This window comes from Paramisgurnus dabryanus, chromosome 12, assembly GCF_030506205.2.
Source record: "Paramisgurnus dabryanus chromosome 12, PD_genome_1.1, whole genome shotgun sequence".
NCBI lineage: Eukaryota > Metazoa > Chordata > Actinopteri > Cypriniformes > Cobitidae > Paramisgurnus > Paramisgurnus dabryanus.
In genome coordinates, this window is record NC_133348.1 from 7,396,621 (window position 1) to 7,413,403 (window position 16,783).

Here is a 16,783-nt window from a genome sequence, read left to right on the forward strand (position 1 = left end):
ATAAGATTGCATGCTGGTAGAATTAATAAACGACGTAAAGCGCGCGAACACGACAAATTCTCAAGAATGCTTAAACACACTCGAAATTCAAAACAGCATGATAGGGTTGTACATTCGACACATGCTATTTGAAGTGTTACATAAGTTTTGTGGGTTCTTTTAGTTGTTTTTATTTACTACTTGGGCTGTTTAAAACCGTACCGTATCCCCTCAAAAAGCGTAAAACAAGGGAGCAATTTCGGACACATCCCTGGTCGCTATTACGATCATGTGTCACCATGGTTACAGGCATCACTTAATGGCACCTTTCCATTGCATAGTACCCCACGGGTTGGTTCGGTTTGGGTCAGGTTGGGTTAGCTCACCTCACTTTGACTTGGTTAGCTTTTCCATCGAGTTAAGTAGCACTTCGGAGTGGGAGGGATTATAGGCGTGTCGTTATATTTGCGCTGCCTACTGCTGTGACATCATACAAGTGAAAGCGTCGTTGTACATTCCCATACATTTATTTATTTCTCAATCCGCCACAAAATAAAAATTGACCACCACAAATAGATGTTCGCACATAGAGTTTATCACTACCTATGTCTCACATGACAGTTTCTGCACAAACACCCGTGGCGTCAGTCAACGCGCTCCTCTGAGCCTCATTTAAGTTGCATTTAAGCATATATATGCGAACGTGCACGTTGTGAATGTGCCGCCACAAACTGCAAGTCTGGAAAAACTGGTATAGTGTTCCTGATTCTCAACCTGTGGATGTTTTTCATCGCTAAAAGGGAGTTTGGGAACTTATAGCAGAGCACAGATGACAACAGGTTTGCTCGAGACAGCGCAAGCTAGCATGAAGGTAAAGCTAATCTTTTACATTACAGCGATGACGCTGGTGGTGACGATTCTCTAATCAGTGATCTACAGTGTTTTCGCGTCATGTTTTGGTATCACCTCGGGTTGCTTGGAACCTCGACCGAGGTGGTACTAAAAGAAAAAAGTATCGAGTACTACATACTGCACCCAGTGGAAAAGCTCCCAAAAGTAAGCTGACCCAAACCAAACGGTGGGGTACTATGCAATGGAAAAGCGGCATTAATGGTGCTCCTGCATAAATGTAAATGTAAGAATAAAAGTACATTAGAGAGGGGGATCGACTTCATACACGCATAATTCGAACCTGTCTGCTCTTCTACGAACACGATCCTTCGAGAGTCGCACCTGTCCTCACCCCAAATATTAACAGGATCAAATCAGCCCCTCAGAATTCTTCACCCGCGCTCAGTGTAACCCTCAGGTAACCTCAGGTTATCAGTGTAAAGGCATACTCTTCTCCACAGAGTATGTGATCTTTCGCTTGGTCATCCATAAAACAGGAGAAGAAGGGCCCGGCTTAGCCGATCAATGACAGCACAGGTGACACAGTCTGTGAAGTTGCAGAACGCTCTGACATTTAGAAAGGAAATGGTAACATTCTCTTCTGAGCACCTCGGAGTCAAGCTATCCATCAGCAATGCACTTCCCAGAGTTTGGGCTCTAGATTTGCTCCATTACACTGCTTTCCGCTCTTTAAAGAAATCAAAATTGACCTTATTAAATTGAAGTAATAGTTTGTTTCTTGCTAAAAAGATTGCATGAATAGAAATATGTCCTATTCATTATCAAGTGCATGTATGCGGTTATTTTTGTTTTTGGAAGGTCGATTCCACCCCCAAAATTGTACAAAAATATTTATGTTACTGAAACACGTCAAAAAGGGTAATTAAAATAATTGACATTTTTTAATTGATTCAAATTCATGTGATTCATTAATTTTTATCACTTTACAACATGGTTGTTCATGTTAACGTTAGAAAATCAATTAACTAACATGAGCTAACATGAGCAATATAGTTTAGCAGCATAAAAAAGTCACAATAAAACGGAAGTAGCGGATGTCTTATTTTCCTTTTCGTTACGTATATTCAAGTAAAATGGCTTCTGAAATGAGAAAAAAGGAGGGTGGAACTTGATTTTATCTATTGAGAATTGATCGGATCGTTGTAAGTTGGGTCATGTTGCTATTTACTAATCGCTGCGATCTTTTATCGGTCCCCTCCATCCCACCATTCCTCATGACCGGAAGTAAAGAGAGGTCGTTTCGAGAATTGGAGGAGATCTGAGTTTTTGATGGAACCCCCAAATGGGTTTAAACATTGTTTGGCTAAAAATAAGCGTTTCTCTCCGTCTAAAGTGAAAGTGAAATTGAAGATAGCGTCCGCGAGACGAGTCCACTATCGCCCCCTGCAGGCATTTGTTATAATACATGCACAATGCATTTTATTTATAGGACACAAATGTCATGTGTTTCTTAATGTAATGTTGTTTAATGTAACTTGGTTTTAATACTTTATTTGAACCAATTATTATTGCATCTTTGTTATTATGTAATTTTAAAGGCTAATGCTCACTTGGGTCTATTTTTATTACCCAAAAATAACAAATTACTTCATTATCAGTTAGCAAAATAATTGTAAGGGCCAGTCCTTGATTATTTAAAACTTTTAAAAATAATGTGATTTCAGATTCTTATTCATTTATTTTATCATTGAGGATTTCTTAAAAAGTGTAAAAATATTGTCTCGTCTCGTTCTCGTGAACCCAATCTCGTTTCGTGAATTAAGTGTCTCGTCACACCCCTATTAAATACTTCAGTGTTTCCGCTATATACATTCAACCGTGGCGGCCCGCCACTGCTAAAACATCCCCGCCACGCCTGCGGTTGTGGATAGAAGGGATACAGCAAACGAAATCTCGTTGGATGAGCACTGTTTTATCCTAATCCTTTAACCAAACCCAACTCTAAACACAAAATTTCACACGATTGTAGGATGTATTTGTATCTAATTTAGCCAGAACCGCTGTTTTCATCCTAATAATCCTACCTCCAAATCTAATCCTTAACTTTTCGGCATTTGCTGTATCCCTTCTAGACAAAACCCACAGCGGCAGCTCGCAAAAAAGCTACCGAAATGTCCGCTCTGCGAGACTGGCTGTCTAGAAATAAATTCCTTTCCGGATTTGCGTTGTTCGCTCATTTATAAATAAATCTCCTAAAATATCATAATTTCCTCCATGGGTTTAGTTTCGTGCACAAATAGATTTAAATCAACAGAGGATTATTAAGCTACGTTTCTGTTTGAGAAATAATAATTAAATAAATAAGCCTATACGAAATATGTTGCACTTAAATAATTATTAAATTGACAAAACGAATAAAAAAATATTTGAGTTTCTGTTCTTTTTTTGTGACGCGCTCTAAAACCAAACCAGCAGAAAGCACGTCATGTTTTTAATGATTATAAATAAGCACAAGGTTTTCTCCTTATTGTGAGTTTACACAAATAAAAATACATCATTTGAAGTTTCGAATGTTGTTTTACTTTTATCTTTATGGCTATAAATTTAGGGTAATTTAAGCTGCAAGGTCATCACGCATATGATGTTCACCGGCGCATATCTACACCAACACAGCGCAGGGCTGCGAGAAAAGACATTATTAAACTTTTGATTTAACATATTACGAGTTTTTTGGACATTCATTTGGAATCACTGTACTCATATTATCAACTTATCTGGCCATTAGTTATTCAGTATAGGCTATAAGCGCAGCGCGCTGCTGATCGCTCAGCTGTCAGTCAATCGTCTGTGCTTTAGATCGACACTCACAAAGTTTCACATTAAATGATAAGATATTTGTCCAAAAACAAAAGGCTAAATACTGAATACTACTTATATGCGACTGCAAGACATTAATAGTCGAATCTGTTTGTAAGGAAACTTACATTATTCCCGTGGAAGAGAAGAACGTTGGTAATAGAAACTTGAGGCAGACGGTGAGACTGTTTTATCTGTTTTCAGACGAAACAGCAGGGTCGGTGTACCCGCGGGTGAACCGCATAATATTTGATCTAACGGGTGTAATAGGCTATTCGTGTGTCATTTGTGTTGTAGATGCAGGTCGGGACTCAATAGACAAGAGTAAAATGCGGGTCTAACATCCAAGACCAAAATTCGACTCGTTTTTAAATGTCCCGTGCTTATTTGTGTTTAAGATCTGTCTGAAGACCGGTAAAGGTTTATATTTAACTGCGCGATTTGCGGTGTGACCGGCTCGGGGTCACAGTCTTTATGTCAAATGGTACGGGTGTGAAATAAAATTGCTGCTGATGTCGGATAACTGGTCGGTTGTTCTGTCAATCACAGCGGTGCGGATTATCAAACAGGACTGCATGACTTTGTAACAGCTCTGTACGCTAAACACGAGGACGAACTTGCAATGCACACTACATTAAAACTACAATAAAATATACGAACTACGTACGTAGCTGTGTAACGTTTTTTTAAGAAAATACAGTTTAGATCAAACATAGAAAAGCAATATGCTATAAATATAAGGAAAAGTAAATGACAGCGTGAAAATTATAAAAAAATACATGTTAGTTTACTGTAGCCTATTTTCTACATTACTTTTTTTTTTACATTTATAATCATCATGGGCGCCCCCTGCCGCCACAGCTGAAAAAAATCCTAGAGGAAACACTGTACTTAACTTAAACTCAAAGGAGTGGTTTCCCGGACAGGGATTAGTTTAAGCCAGAACTAGGCCTCAGTTTAATATAAGGAAATATAAGTAGTTTTAACAAGCATGCCTTACTAAAAACATTACCTTTGTGTATTTTGAGGCAACACAAAAGGCGCTGATGTATTGTAAGACATGTCAGTGCATGTTGTTTTCAGTTTGGACAGATCTTACATTTATTTTAGTCTAGGACTAGTCTAATCCCTGTCCGGGAAAACGCCCCTTTGAATAATATATATTTTTTAAACACAACAAAGCACTCCCCCAGTTTTCATTAACGTAAGAAAAAATGTCACCAAAAATCATTTAAAAAAATATATATAATTAGCTTTTTTGTGACTTTAGAGTGAAATATGACCCACACAGGTTTCATGAGATGCTCAGACATGTCTAACACACACACAAAATAAAAGTGCTTCACAAGAGCAGGTGTTTTCAAACTTTTGTTGTCAGCCAAATACCCCCCCCCCACACACCTTCCAAAAATATTATAGCACATTTGCATGTTTAACTAAAAAAAAATTTGATCCGTTTTAAAGTTTTTAGCAGTAGTATTTTACATAGTTATTGTTATTATTACTACCTGTCATCTTTAATTGGTACATAAAACTTTTTCAGGATAACGCAAATTAAACAAATAAAATATATTTTTGTTAGTGTTTTATTTCATTTTTTTATGTTAACTATTTATTTACATTTTATGATTTAATTGCAATTGATTAATATAAAATCGTTTATTTACGTTTTATTATTTAATTTTAATTGATTAATAAAAAATCCTTTATTTTACGCTTTAAAACTTTTATTTACGTTTTTCTAAACCCTGGTATAGAAAAATATTTTCTTTTGCTAAATAAAAATAATCAGTAGTTATATAAAGATATTAAAGATGGTTCTTATAATAACGTTTGACTGATTGGTACTTTGAGGAACCAAAAATGGTTCTTCTGTGGCATCACCGGCCCGTGAAGAACCTTTTAAGCACCTTTATTTTTAAGATTGCAGACCCAGTAAAATAACTTTTATATTTTCAACAATCATGAATAAATTAGACATAAAATTACACCTATTTGCCCTGAATCAACTCGACACACAAGCACTATAGTCACCGTCTGTACATAAATGTCTGGCATTTGGACACTAGCCTGTAATACTTTAGTCTCTAAACCTTCAAGATGGTGCTATGCTAAAGCAGATTCCCTTACGGCCCTTAAACAGTTCGGGCCCCGTTCATGACCAGTGGCCTGCGTGCAGCTCGATCACACGCATTAGGCTCAATGAACCGCTTGAAATGACACATTATAACTCCCGCTGTGTGGAAATCCCCAGGGGTCCGACACCACGACACACTGATACACACGGATAACCCCGACCGAGCTCAATGTGTCTTAATCAGTGTGCGAGGGGTCTCGTATGACTGTAGCTTTTTTTAGGAATGCAAATGAACGAGATATGCAAAACTGAATAATTATGAGTACGCAACTCGTACAAAATTATGCACATGCTATGCGACTTTAAAGATCTATGCGCCGGGATTATTAGCTGAAATTTTCACACTTTTTATCAGCAGGAAACTTAATTTTAACATTTTGCAAGTAATGAAAGCGCATGACGTCCCCTCCCAAAGCTGGGATAAAATGTACCGTAAAAAACACATACAGTAAATGAGCCTAAATTATCACGCTGTTACCGCACAACATGTACAAAATTACAGGACCCTGTTACTATAGCTTAATTTTCTAAATGTTAGCTTAAAAGAAACCCCGCCACACAGCCCTCGAGTTTCTTACTGACTGATTAAAACGTCCAATTACGCAACACATTTAATTCGGTTGTTGCCCAAAAAAGAAATCTTTAAGATTGCCTGTGAGCGCCATTTCATGCTCAATCCTTTCACCAATTACGCTTAATAACTCTCATGCAATCTCTTGTAAATGCAGCCCGGGAACAAAAACTTGACCTCGGATGAATGAGGCTTAACCGTGCCAGACCACAACGAAAAAACACTACACTTGAGCCGGGTCAGAGCTGGTACCAATGATCAAAAAGCCCCACATCCCATTAGGCAGAACTCTCAGTGGGGTAACCCAATTAAATCAACTCCATTTAATCAGAGCAGGGCGCACGGACAGAGGGGGCGTGGCCTTCCTGGCTGTCTGTTCGAGTGTAATCCCACCTCCTAATGATCCGCCGCTGTGTGCGGACAACCAGTAATTGGAACATGATGAAATTCCACTGCTGGGAATTGAGGAAGTGTTTCCAATCAATCAACCTCTTACATCTGAATTTCTTACAGGTCTTGCACAGGATTTGATTTAAGATTGCTCTTCTATACAAAATATAGAGCTGTGAACAGATTAAAGCCTTGAAACAAATGACATGATGTGCTGATGAATTAATAAAGTAAATTACGATAAATGTTTTTATCCATTAATATACAGGTCTCATTCCAGTAAAACACAGCTTCTGTTTTAAAGGGCTATATCAACATAAAAATTAAAATTCACTCAACATTTACTGACCCACAAGTTGTTTCAAACCTGTACACATTTCTTTGTTCTGCTCAACACAAAGGAAGATATTTTGAGCAATGTTTATAACCAAACCGTTTTGGGGCACCATTAACTTCCATAGTATTTTTTTCCTGAGAAGTCAATGGTGCTCCTCTGCAAAAAATTACTTTCTTACTTAGTATTTTTGTCTTATTTTCAGGAAAAATATCAAAAAATTATTAAATTAAGATGCTTTTTCTTGATGAGCAAAACGACTCAAGAAAATAAATCTAGTTTTTAGACCAAAAATATCAAATTTAAGTGATTTTGTGCATAAAACAAGCAAAAAAATCTGCCAATGGGGTAAGCAATTTTTCTTGAATTTTTCTTGAATTTTGTGTTTAAGAAAAATGTTCAAGATTTTTTTGCTCACCCCATTGGCAGATTTTTTCTGCTTGTTTTATGCACAAAATCACTTAAATTTGACATTTTTGGTCTAAAAACTAGACTTATTTTCTTTGGTTGTTTTGCTCATCAAGAAAAAGCATCTTAATTTAAGAATTTTCAGATATTTTTACTGAAAACAAAACAAAAAAAAAATACTAAGAATTTTTTTTCTTGAAAGTCATTTTTTGCAATGTAAGATGGGGCACCATTAACTTCCATAGTATTTTTTTCCTAAGAAGTAAGTGGTGCTCCACTGCAAAAACTTTCTTACTTAGTATTTTTGTCTTATTTTCAGGAAAAATATCTAAAAATTCTTAAATTAAGATGCTTTTTCTTGATGAGCAAAACGACTCAAAAAAATAAGTCTAGTTTTTAGACCAAGAATATAAAGTTTAAGTGAATTTGTGCATAAAAATCTGCCAATAAGGTAAGCAAAAAAATCTTGAACATTTTTCTTTAACACTAAATTCAAGAAAAATTCAAGAAAAAAATCCTTACCCCATTGGCAGATTTTTTTGCTTTTCTTGGGTCGTTTTGCTCATCAAGAAAATACATCTTAATTTAAACAATTTTTAGATATTTTTTCCTGCTTGATTACAAATATCTTTCTTTGTTCATACATGCTTGAAATAACTCAAAGGTCAGTAAATGATGACAGAATTAAAATTTTTGGGTGAACTATCCCTTCAAATAAGACAAATAAGAATTAGCCAACCAACAAGAGTTTAAAAACTGATGAAATGAGATGAAATATCAGTGATCTGATTTATGTTTTGGTTCATCAAAAACACTCACAGAAGAAAATAAGAAATCGATGGTCAAGCAAGGCTCGGTTGATATAAAAGTGGAACAGAATATAGCACAGCTGTACACAGACTTGCAATAAATGAGCTAACTGATGTATCTTTTTTGACAGGCTCGCGGGCGTAAAGAAATAAAACAGGATCTTTTGAGATATTGCGGTACCTCGGGTCTGCGCTGGATGATGATGCTCATCACAGACTAATGAGATCTTTGGAGTATACTCAGGTGTGCCTGCAAAAACAAAGGAGAAGGATCAGTAAATACAAGGAGGGAGAGAGAGAGAGAGAGAGAGAGAGAGAGAGAGAGAGAGACTGCTATAATTAGAGATGTTTGCTAAGGTAAATTATTATTGCATCTACTCTTATATGGTTTGGTCAGTGCCTAACCCCAATTAACTATTAATCTAAGTGCATAATAGATTTTGCCATGGTTGTACTACAGACACAAATGATATCTATACACACATTTTTTATCCTTCTTTTTATCCAGGCTTATCTAACAATCCCCCACCTTAGCAATCATCTACAGTAGCAATGTCCTAGTAACCATTCAAAAGACCTTTACCATCACAGCAGACATGAACAGTTAAGTATTGTACACAAAATAAATCAAACACACTATTCATATGTATAACTGTAATGCAAAAATAAACAGGAGGTCTGGCAGCTTGACAAAACAATCCAGCGAGGTTTATAACTTCTGACGCTTCCCTTGTGTAAATTATAGGTACAGTAATCAAACAACACAAAATACACAAACAGCATCCACACCATCTGGCAACACCGTCCTTTAACAGAAAACAACCTGCACTGTTCAAATCCGGACCTTTGGGAAACAGACATCACGTCTGCTTGAGTTTCTTTTCAGTACAGAACGACAAAATAAACTTTTTGAATACAGTAAATGCAAGAATATAATATGAAATCTACTTTGTTAGAGAACATCTGCATGTCACAGTGATACGAAGACAAAACATGAATGTTTTGTATCTTCTCATCATGAAAAAGCCGTCATTTCTGTCGACATTATCTGCAGACCCAATATAGTCTGGCTGTGAGTAACTCACTTCTATCCAAAATAAACTTGAAGTCGTTTTTGCCAAATGATATCACATGAGAAAAGCCAAAATGATTACAGGGATTCATTCATTTATTTTACTTTATTTATTATACGTCTATTAAATTTTCACTAACAGCCCAATTTTTGCCTCGTTTCAGCCTAGACGTCTAAGCCGTGTTTGGACGCCCATTAGACATCTTTTAAATGCAAAAGTGCATAGGAATAGTGCTATAGACCCTTTTTCGAGTACGTCACAGTTGCATCACAAGCTGCGCGCGCAATGTGGTTGCAAAAAAACAGTGGAAATGAATTACACACAAGTAAAACGAGGAAGATAACTCATTAGAAAATGTCTTGTTGTGCTGTCGAGTGTCAAAATAGGAATGCCAAAAGAAGATGGCCTTTATTTTTATAGTATACCATCGTCAAAGACACCATTTGAAGATAAACGTAGGCAGAGGCGTCAAGGATTTAAAATTACACTAATTTCATATGATAATGCAGTTGTTGTGCAAAATGCATTAATGAGACAATTATACAAGTCATTAAACAAAACGTAAATAAACAAAAAATGCCGTTTCAGATGTAAATATGATGCCAAGATGTAATTATTCCAATTGAATAGTATTTGATATGAAAGTTAGTCTACCCTTTTATTTTGGAGGTTTTTGCATGAAGGCGGGGGCGCTTAAATTGTTAGAAATGTAAAGACTGAAAGCTCTATAATATTAGTGATGAAATAGATTAATAATTAGAATAGAAAAAAATTAGAGAAGATGTCCGGTGTTCTGTTGAAGTCTTTTCCCTCTATGTGTTTCTAATAGCGTTTTTATCATGTTACATTTATAATTTATTTAGAATAAATGTTTTTGTTTATACTGAAAAAGCAATAATATCACCATTTATTAAAGATGTCTTTTTTTTCGTTTTCTATTATTTCTTTTTATTTCCTTATATCTTAGCTTATGTCTTCTTCCTGTTTGTTCTAAAATTATTATGTTTACATACTTAATAAATATATAAATATAGCACACACACACACACACACACACGTAAAGTGTTATTAATAAATAAACAGGCCTATGCATTTTAATTTGTATGTAAACATAATAGTTTTACAGAGTTGTATAGTACTTAAGTATTTTTACTTTCTACATAAAAGTAAATTTTCAATTATTCATATTTTATTAGTGTTTTTCTTTGGAAAACATACATTCCAAAACATATGATCATAATTTTTACTCCACTACATTTCATAATTTCAAGTTTCTGGTTTATATTTAATATTTAAGTATATTAAACATCTAGTAATTTTTTGTACTTTTACTTAAGTAAAAAAATGTTTCGTACTTTTACTCAAAGTAAAAGTACACAATTTTTATGTAATTAGGCATTAAATCAATTTTAATATGCAATATATAATGAATACACAGTATGATTCTATGCTTTAGAAAGTAGTGAACATTTTTTAGTAAAGAAAAGTAATTTTTTTCCCAAGACAAACACTCTGATAAAGCACAGATGCTTGGAAAATGTAACTAAAATACTTAAGTATTATACACCTCTGGTTTTATAATAGTTTTAGAACAAACACATAGGCTAAATATAAGGAAGAAATAATAGAAAACAGATAAATGATTAAATATTTAATAAATGGTCTAGAAAACATGATAGTATTGCTTTTATATGTACTTTAGCGATTCACACTGTAAAAAGAATTGATTTACCAATAAAGAACAATACATATACATTACATACATGCATATCAGTAGCCAAGCCATTTAAACTTTTTATTCATCTAAAAATAAACGTGACGTGATTAAAACGCTATAAGAAACATTATAAAGGGAAACATATGGGTGACATATGGTGACTTTCTGCAACCAGTTTGGCTGCGCCCACAAAAAAACGTCATCTCTGTTTGGATAAACGAAAATGGCCTATGCAAACGTGACCCTGGACCACCAAACCACTCATAAGGGTCAGAGTTTAAATTTAAGATTTATACATCAAGTTGAATAAATAAGCTTTCTATTGTAAGAAAAGAACCATATTTGGTGAGATACAACTATTTGAAAAAAAAATCTAAATACTGAGAAAAATCCTCTTTAAAATTCAAGTCCAAATAAAGTCCTTAGCAACACAAATTACAAATAATAAATAAATATTAAATACATTATCTTTACTTAATATCCTTAATAGAATGATTTTTGGCATCAAAGAAAAATGTATAATTTTGACTCATACAATTTATTGTCGGCTATTGCTACAAATGAAGAGTTTGGTTCCAAAACGCGATAAACGTCATAGTTTTTTTTTTATCATTGTTACCACCAAAATCAATATTGTATCAGGTCAGTATTAAAAAATAAATTCTTAATTTCACCCAAAATCCGATATACGCCGTGTTATTCTGTCATCTTTTCTGCCTTTTTTCCCAAAACGCGATTAACGCCACTCCTCCTCTGCAGAATGCAATAAATCCGCTCAACAAATCACAGCGCACCATTTCACTATTGTAAAAAATAATGGGGGCGCTTTGAATACACACAAAATCCTAGTTTTCCTCATCTACTTTGTACTTTGTGATCAACAAACAAACAAAAACAAAATAATACTTCTGATGGCATTGATAAACCTGTGGTGGTTTTCTGTGACGGGGAAGAAATGTAAGCCATCCAAAATCAAATAATTTACGCAAGAGCCACTCGTGAGACGGTAAAATGCCGGCTGTTGCTTGTTGTCACATGACAGCATCAAGCTTCTCTCATGCTAACACACTGACCCCAGAGGATCTTATGAAAAACTTTACATTATTTTACATAAGTCAATGAAAATCGAGCAGGACCAAAACATTTTACAGCTGATCGCTGTCAAAAAAGTTCAGCGACGACATCCCAATTATAACAGCAACAATGACAGTGTAAGTGTTTTGATTAATGCCATTAATGTTTATTTTTTTAATCATTGTATACCACTGGTCAACTAAATGAATATAACATGGCAAAGATGAATGCACATTTATACATTGAATTAATAGATTTATAGCATTTTGGCAAAATATGTCATGGATTTATTGCATTTTCCGTTTTTATAATAAATCTTTGAAAATGTTATTATAACCTAAAGATGCAATGTGAAAGTTTGTAAAAGAAAATAGTGGTTTTCATCTTGTCACTTTCTTGGTAGAAAACACATGTTTACCCAAATTAGTCAAAATGGATTTATTGCGTTTTGGAACCAAACTCTTAAAATATATCCGTACGACTTAAGACTTAAGTTTTGCGGTCCAGGGTCACATAATTTCTGGCCTAAATTGTTTCAACTATCCTGTACTAGCATGCTAGTCCATGTGTTGGTTGAACAATACATGGCCTAAACAGAGACAAGCATGAAATCATCTGAAAAATGTATTTGAACTGTAGCGTGGGAGAAATATGACTAAAATAAACGTGTCACGACCGCTGATACGAACAAACAACATGACCTCATCCCTCCTTTCAAACGGCACAACGTTACGAAAAGCAGCGTTCAGAAAAGCTGCTTTTCCCGGCAGTGATGAGCAGACCTCTTCTAATGGAGTACGTATGTCAAATTTTGCTCTGGAAAATAAAATAGCATTCGCTTCTCGGCCCGCGTTTGAGAGCCACGCGGTGCAATCAACTGACAAAGCCGTCGAGATGAAGTCATGACACAGTAAATCAAGTGAAATTCAAGTGAATTTCAGCCTTTTACTGGGTTACAAAAAAGAACGGGGACAAAACGCAGATAGGGAGTAATAATCCATTCTTTCCTCGATTATATAAACGTAATAGGATTCTGAATGCAATCACTGTCTAACCTAATGCTTTTAGAGACAGCGACGAATCTCATCTGATTGCGTCTGGACAGAATGATTCCCAAGTCTTTGCTTTTCTATTCGCTCATCTCACACGTATCCTGACCCTTTCATTTCATCAGGCACGCTTTCCGATCTATTCAGATGCATGTTTACTTTGTCGCAAAATGAGAAATGTACCACCATTACATCAAACACGAGCGTTTACTTCCCCGAAGGTTTCGGCTTACGAGCGATCTCGCGCTTGCCGTCTCGGCTTCCGACCTTCATTTGCACTTCGTCAGGGAAACAGACATTTTATGTCAGGACGCCGGGGAATGAAATTAATAAAGAAAACGCATGGTAGATTATCTTCAATTATGAATACTGAGAGAGGAGTTTAAAAAATAAATATGCAGTGCGTAGATGGAGTCAAACGTGAAAAAGTTAACATCTACAGGGCACAGAGTATTGCATCATGTTTATGCCGTGTGTCGTTTTGGAAATGTTTACATTATTTATCCTATATGGGTTTAAGTAAAGACATGAACTCTTTCTTATTGAGAAGGGCCTGTCTCTTATTATAAAGAAATGTAAACACAGGATAAAAGAGCGTTTAAACCATTTCATGGGCCATTTTTTTTAATCGGCTGGTTAGTTACCATTCCAATCCACACACACTCCTCTAAAGACATTTACAGTGTATTAATTGCTAGATCAGTCCCGTAGGAGCCGTCTTGGGTTTAATGTTTTGTTCAGGGGCCATGGCCATAATTAAGTTGGTTTATGAACTTGCTAACTTAGCAACTCTCCAGTACTCATTGCGTGGACTGAACCTGCAACCTTTCTGTAAAAAAATAACCACCTGGCTCCCACCACACCAGTCTTTTTTTTAACAATAGAGTCGGCCATTTCAGAGGGACAATTCTTCAGTCTCTACGCCGCAATTATTGTCCAGCTGTCAACACGGAGTCGAGCAATAAATCATCTCTCTAATTATCAATTGATTAAAAAAGCTATCTGACGAAGAAACTGACTTGCAGGCGTAATACATCAATTTTAATGACAATTCTTAATCCGAAAGACTTTGCAATCACCAGAGACCAATTACCGGCCATGAGATAGAGGCGAACCATTAATAACAACAGTTACTCGGTATTGTCTCAACATCGTCTGGAAAGATTGCCAGTGGTTCATTTTAAAATTGACTGGTTATCGGCAGGAATTGTGTTATACTAAATCTACAACTCATCTAATCTTGACATTCTTCTTTTAAAAGGGATAGTTCAGCCAAAAATGAAAAAAAAAAATGTCATTAATGACTCATCCTCATGTCGTTCCAAACTCATAAGACCTCCGTTCATCTTCAGAAAACAGTTTAATATGTTTTATATTTACTCAGAGGGCTTGTTGACCCTTCCTTAAAAAATGTATGTACGGTATACTGCCCATGTCCAGAAAGGTAATAAAAACATCATCAAAGTAGTCCATGTGACATCAGTGGGTCAGTTAGAATGTGTTGAAGCATAGAAAATACATTCTGGTCAAAAAATAACAAAAATTACGACTTTATTCAGCATTGTCTCTCTTCTGCGTCTGTTGTGAAGTGCATGCACGAGACTAAAGTAACGTGACTGCAGTGACATGGCCGACGTGTTTTTTTTAACTTATAGCGTGCATCTCCCTCAGATTGTAAACAAAGCCCAGGCGCACAAAAACAAACAGCTGGGGCGCCAGATAACACGTCAGCCGCGTCGTACGTCATCCACGTCACTGCAGTCACGTGACTTTAATCTCACGCATGCGCTTCACAACAGACGCGGAAGAGAAGATATAAATATATAAATAATCACTTCCTGTGGTCCTATCCCATTTTGAAGTTTTTTTGGCTTTGACATAAATAGGCTATTTTAGGTTTAGATATCTGTAAACTAATTTGGTCCAATTTAGTAGATTTAGGGGTGGTTTCCCAAACAGGGATTAGACTAGTCCTAGACTAAAATAAATGTAAGATCTGTCCAAACTGAAAACAACTTGCACTCACACATCTTAAAATACATTGGTGCCCTTTATTTTGCCTCCAAATGCACACAAATTATGTTTTTAGTAAGGCATGTTTGTTAAAACTAGTTATTATTTCCCAATTAAACTAAGGCCTAGTCCTGGTTTAACATAATCCATGTCTGGGAAACCACCCCATAACCATTCAAAACTTACAGTCTCTTAGGACGGTTTCACATTTGGTGCGATTGCCTGGTCCGAACCCGAGTTCGATTGCTCCCCCCTCCCCATGCCCCCCATGGACTGTGTTCACATATTATTTTTGCATCCGAACCGCGGTACGCTTGCATCATCAAGCTGCAGCCGGCGCGTTCTCATGTTGCTTGGCAACCGCTGTAAATGAGAAGACAACAAGCGTGATTGACAAACTCCAAGCAGAGAGATGATTTCTGAATGCCTCAGCAAAAATTGACGTCGGCGGACAGACTTCGATCGAAACGACTTTTGTATGTTTGGGGCAGACCGACGCAAGTGCGTTTCTGTATTATTTCTTAGAAAACAAAACCAAAGATTTAAAAAAATAAGAACAAAAGTCAAGCAAGCATTCTATGCATTTTGTTGTCAAGGTAAGTGCACACACACAAACACACACGTCTGTTTTGGTGGGACATTCCATATAATACGTAATTAACAGTGGTTCACTTCCGCGATTTGGTACGATTGCGCTCACATTAGCAGCGAACCGATCTGGAGTTCACATGAAGCGGACCCCAGACCACCCTTTTTAAGCGGACTCGAGTACGTTTTGCAGGTGCGCACCTGAGTTCGGAAGACAGCGTTCACATCATCCAAATGTACCGAACTCTGATGTCAATCGAACCCGGGTGCGCACCAAAAGTGCTAATGTGAAAACGCCCTTACTTTCACCAGTACGGATCAATGATTTTGATGACATCATTCTGCACTTCAAATTTTTTTGATCAGATTTCAGGCTGTGAGGAAAAACTGAACACTATTGGCTATTTTAAAACGGGAGGAGCCACACAATATCTCTCACCCTAACTTCCTGTTTTGGTCAAAATGATGTCAATAATGCATAGGCTTTAGGATTTCTTTACTGTTGGGTTCTCGGTACTAAGTCTATGCAATGCTTAGGTTGAAATGTGTCGCGAAACGTGAAGCGCATCTTATTCAGCTTATTCATCAAAGCATTATAGATATTACAATTTACATTTTTAAAGCTTTATAAAATTAAAATTAATTGACCCTATCTGGCATTCTTCCATGGGTCAAAATCATAGACTGTAAAAAATATGGACGAAGTGTCCGTGACGTCACCCATAGGTTTGTGAAGAACTTTTTTGAAGCCAATAGTTGGTGGAGCCTGTCGTCGCCATCTTATAAAAAAGTGGATAACCGAAAATGGGTAAGGAGGTGGGACGTGTGTGAAGCTGAGGTGGCTGGTTGCTGAAACCACACCCACCTAACCCGACTCTAGCGACAGCAGTGGCAGTTCACCCATCAATCATGTGGACACGCCCTTAATTATCC

At 36.3% G+C, this 16,783-nt stretch overlaps 1 protein-coding gene across 3 annotated transcripts in view; it reads right to left on the reverse strand.

Moving 5' to 3' along the window:
* LOC135738335 (kelch-like protein 29) overlaps positions 1–16,783 on the reverse strand; it is a 325,496-nt gene that overhangs the window by 288,765 nt on the left and 19,948 nt on the right. For all 3 annotated transcript variants that reach the window (XM_065256340.2, XM_065256342.2, XM_065256341.2), the window contains exon 2: positions 8,518–8,586. The gene's annotated coding sequence lies outside the window, so the exon portion shown is untranslated. The remainder of the gene's footprint in view (positions 1–8,517; positions 8,587–16,783) is intronic.